Genomic DNA, 5,250 nt, shown 5'->3' with positions numbered 1-5,250 from the left:
ATTTGAGTGGTGAATACCAATAATGGGTCCTCTTGCATTTAAGAAGCTGGAGAATTTACTTCTGTCTCTGCTGGCTTGAGGTGGGCATCGTTCTGAATCACAGTATTACTGCTTTGAAGATCCTTTTGCACTCCATGAATCTCTTCATTACAGGGGCCTGGTATTGAACCCTTTCTGCACACCATGCCTTAGAGTGTAAACACTAATCTTATAACTCTGCCAAGTGATGGCTACTCCACTTACAGAGTATGCAGCACTGTACAGTATGGAGCTTGCCAGCACTCAGGGTGAGTGACAGCACAGGTCTCACTACTCACAGTAGCTGAGAGTATCAATCTTGGCACCAGCGTTCAGAATATGGACCTCACTAGGGAGGGATGTAGATCTCACTCTGTGCAGGAACAAAAGTGTGAATGTTGGTTATAAAGTATTTGTGTGCCTGCAACACTGATATTGAAACATCCATACTGAACTGCAGCCTGTCCTCTGTCAAGTGAACGGCAGGAACCGTTGTTTGGGCTGTACCCTGGAGACATGAAGAAGATGTGTTAGGTTGTAGAAATCAGGGTTTTCACTGTTGAGCACTGAAGAACACAAGAAAAACCTCTTTCATGGTCAGAACTCAGCATTAACTACATTTAGATGTAAGATGAAGACCGTGTATCAAACACATAACACATACTGATACCCAGATTGGCAGGGTAATATTGCGGCCTCATTATTTAAGTCTGAAACCTCAGCAAAGAACAAACCCATGCTGGTCTTCTGCTAGAGGTCTAGGTTCTGCTAGACCTTCCAGCACTATTTATTGTTCATGGTCATATAGATTTCCCTTCCTTTTCTCGCTTACATTTGTTAAGACTAGGTAGAGCACCTTTTCAGGATTAATCTCAGTACTAACTTCTGTAAATCCTCTGCCTCATCTGCCACATTTCACTCATCTGCCCTAACCTGCTCTCTGGCTATATCTTTCCCAGACCAGGCCCATCTTTTTCATTCTTTCTCCAGCATGACACTGAAATCTGCCCAGATTAAATAGCACTCACCAGGCAGTCCATTTATTCCTTACAAACACCAGTAAAGTGCCATGGGTCAGACTGAGCTCCCAGCTGGAAGTTGTGCATCTGTGCATGGAGGCAGGCATACAGGAGTCACTGGGGCTAGTGGACAGACTTGTGGTGCACACAGAGTTAACATGCTGACAGAAACACTGAGGTTTACATCTGAAAAACCAAATATAAAAATAATATGATGAGTAAGACTAAAATTCCCTGTTCTGAGCTTCCATGGGGCCAGCTCCCCTCCCCCCATTCAGGGCTCAGCAGTCACTTCTCCTTTTTCTGCTGTGCCTTGCAGAGATGTGTCCTGGATGAGTCAGAGCAGGACTTCCAGGCAGTGGCGTTACTGCATTTGGCTCCCACCAAACAGCAGGCAAAAATGCCTACTTCTGGGGCCTTGCAGCTCCTTTCATACACTTAGAGGGCTCTCCCTCTGATTCACTTGTTAACCCTTGATGCTGTTTTTTTCTGAATCGTAGGATCACAGAAAACATTAGGTTGGAAAGGACCTCTGGAGGTCACTTAGTTCAGTCTCCTCTCAAAGCTTCACAATTAGATCAGGTTGCTCACGGTCAAGGCCAGCTAAACTTCTGAAAATCTCCAAGAGATACCACAGCAACCTTGGACATCTCTTCCATCCCACCTTTATTGGGAAGATCTCTTAAAAATCTTCCTGCCCTGTCCACATTCATGGTCTGTCCCTGTTTCTCTGCTTGTCTGTGCCCCATCTGGCAGTGCTTAACATCTAGTCTTACACATGTGGGCCCTCCAGAGATGTTTTTATATGCCCTCTCCAGAGATTTTGCTGGGCTCTGGTACCTTCTCTTTGCATTTAGTGCACTTTCAGGGCACCATTCATGTCCCACCCTTTTTCAAAAGTGAGCTTCTGACTGTACAACAAGAAAAAAACATGTTTAAGAATGTCCTGGGGACAGAGTGCAGAGAGCTCTATTGGGTGTGAGGAAGCATAATTTACTAAGCCACTCTGCTCCCTTTCTTAGCAAGTTTTATGGTGGAAATTCAGCTGCTGTAATGTCTTCCTAGGAAAGAACACCCCCCCGCGGTGGCTAGGGACCCAGACTCCTCCGGAGGGTCCCCTCCTTCAACCAAAGCAGATGCTTGCCAGGCTTTCATGAGACACTCGGGGCCTAAATCCCACTGAGGCTGTGCCTGGCTAAAGGAAAGCCTCCCACAGCGCCGGAGTGACCGGGGGAAAGTTTAGCACCATCCCTGGGCTTGGGGTGTTCCCGTCCTGCCAGCACACCACCTCATCTTCATGGGGAGAGGCGACCGGCGGTACAGCCGTACCAGCCTCCTTCCCCAACCCTGACTGCACACAAAGCTGAGCTCTAAACTGCGATGGCAAAACAAGTCATTACCAAGCTCTCACTGTAAGGTGCCGTGTAACTCCCCGCGGCATTTGGGTATTTTACAAAGGCCACTCATGTAGTATTACCCTTGGGTTTCATTGCTTGTGTCCAGTGGCTGTGTAAAAGATCAGATCTAATCTACCAGGTTATATCTTCTTCCCTGCCCTGCCGCTGGTGAAATTCCCTGTTTCCCCACTGAAAGACGCTTTAGCTCACACCCCGGCAGGGAAAGGGGCAGCGCGTCCCGGCCCAGCGATCTCGTTTTGCAGGCAGGTAGCACCTCCGTGCGGTGCCTCTGCAGAAATACAGCTGGAACAGGGTCGCCGCCTTTCCCAGCACGGCGTCAAGCTGCTCCCGAGCAACTGTGAGCTACAAACCCCAGAAACCCCAAGAACCAATTAGGCGTGTTAGAATAACAGATTTGCCATTTTCCCTTTTACATTTATTCCACCTCTTTTTTTCAGCCTGGATGTTCCAAACGGCTTTTTCAGATTGGTGACGCAGCCAATAATGTACTACTTTATCAATGAAAGTAGGACTTTAAAAAATAATAACGATAAAAAAATCAAAAGCAGTGCTTTTAAAATCAATCTGTTTGCAGCATTTGTCATTAATTGACTAATACTTCTGAGTGACTGAATTTTTCAGTAAACAAATTCTTTGCCCAAAAGATGTGCCAAGCTCCACTGGTATCTCTTGGCTTTTGTGGATGCACAAGACACCAGCCTTCGGGGGCTGTGCATGAGGTGTACCCCACGCCTCTGTCTTCATGGGTGCCAGTGAGCTATAACGGGTTTACATTTTTTTTCTGGAAAGCTGCTTCAGTTCCATCATTGCCCCACTCTGGCAAGAAAGACACAAGAGACCACAAAGATTGTAAACAAGGGTAAGCGTTGGAGACACCCAATTAAAGATGTTAGAGAGGCAAGAACATCAGTTACAAGTCAAAGAGAACTGGATATATGGTGACTGGTTTTGTTTGTCTGCCTTTAAAAGTGATCTGGGTTTTTTCTCCTCAGCTGAGGAAATAATTCAGTAAAGAATACAGAAACCCAAATGTCGTTTTCAGAGAAATGAGGCTGAAGCTGCTCTGTGGCTTTTGGACCCAGCCTGCTGGACTCTGATTTTGCCATACTGATCTCCAGACTATCACTGAAAATTCACTATACAGCCACCAACTGTGAACAAGCTCCATTCGATGCACGGTGTATTAGCAGCTGCCACCTGATGACACGAGCTACCGAGTGCACATTTCATCCAGAATTCTTCCTGTGTTGCCTTACGGTGGCATGTCACAAAAACTGAAAGTCTTGGAGTGAAATCCTACATCACTGAAGTCAAAAGCAAATTCCCACTCATTTCCCTGAGACCACGATACCACTATTGATTGCAATAGCCTGAAATTCTTAGTGTGGCTTGGTTTACCTGAGGAGGTGCCTGTTGTAACTGTGATAATCAAAGGTATGATCCCACAGCCACTGGGGCAAGGCTCAGGAAGGCTGATGGTAGGCAGGCAGTAGATAAGGCAGCTGTGGAACACAAGAACCATAAATCTTACAACTTGAGAACAAAACACAAAATACTTTTTTCTTTTAAAATTCACTTTCAGAATTCAGCTTCCTATATAAACATTCTGCTTGCAAGCGAGAAAGATGTAACTTTTCTTAACCTGCATTTGCAGTGCAGCAGCACGTAGGATTGTGTTCCCGTTACATGAATGTAGAAAGAGCGGCTAAACCAGTGCGGGCGACTGGGGCTGGCTTAATTCCTAACTCCCCCTCCAGGGCATGACATTGGTATGATGTAATGAGGCTAAGGTGAAGCTGTAGAAAGAAGTGTCAGCATCAGCAGTGTTTCCTTGGAGAATGGGATTCATTCCAAAAATTGGAGTGAGAAACAAGTTCTGTGTCTCAGGGAAAATGGTAAGAGATGGAACTAAAAGGTACACCAGGAAGTTTTGGAAAGTGTCTGTACTGGAAACCACATAGCTCCAAACTAGCTCAGCTTGTATGAAAGTAAATCCTTGTTCTCCTCTGACCTAGTTTCTTGAGCGCATGCAGTTTCTGCAGATCTCTGTAAGGACCGTGGATATTCCTTACCCCTAGTAGTCAGGACGCTAGTGCTTACGGAGCTCTGCGGTTACGTGTGTGGCATCATGAAGGCTGTAATGAACCTCTAAGGAGGAGGCAAATCTCTTTAAAAAGTCATTGTATCTGTTAAAAACACTTGGAGGCTAAGTCCTACAGGAGGCTGCCATACTTCCTTCTGCTCTAACAACTTCCAGAAATTCTGCTCAAAACCAGGTTTCCACTGTGCTCCGTCTTTACACGTCTGTAGCCCAAAGAATTTATAATCCAATTAGGCAGCTTTAAAAAAAAAAACCAAACAAAAAAACCAAGTAAAGGATCTCAGTAAGCATATTCTAGAAAGGCAGCTCTCCCACAGCATGCGTGTTTCTGTCCCGCTGCCCAGAAGCTCGTACTGGGGATGTGTAAAACCACCTCGCTGCCCGTAGGAGGTGCGAGCTGTAACGGGCCGTTCGCAAGGACCTTCTTTCCGCGGGGGCAGGACGTGCGCCTCGGGGCCCGCCGAGGCACCGAGGGCCCGGCGGCGGAGCTCGGGCCGCTCCCCCTCGGCCGGGGCTGCCGGGGCGGGGAAGGGCGCGGGGCCCGGCCCGGCCGGGCGAGCTCCGCTTCCGCCCCGGCGGCGGGGCCGGGGGCCGCCCCGTGCCGCGGGGCCCTGCCCGCCGGGGGGGCGGCAGGAAGCGCGCCCGGCGCCCGCCCCCCCGCGGCGGCGGCCGGAAGCGCGCGCGGCGGCGGGTC

Source organism: Nipponia nippon, unplaced genomic scaffold (assembly GCF_047370975.1).
Source record: "Nipponia nippon isolate SJK-2023a ecotype South Korea unplaced genomic scaffold, ASM4737097v1 scaffold_10, whole genome shotgun sequence".
NCBI classification, from domain to species: Eukaryota; Metazoa; Chordata; class Aves; order Pelecaniformes; family Threskiornithidae; genus Nipponia; species Nipponia nippon.
Note: the sequence above shows the minus strand (reverse complement) of the source record.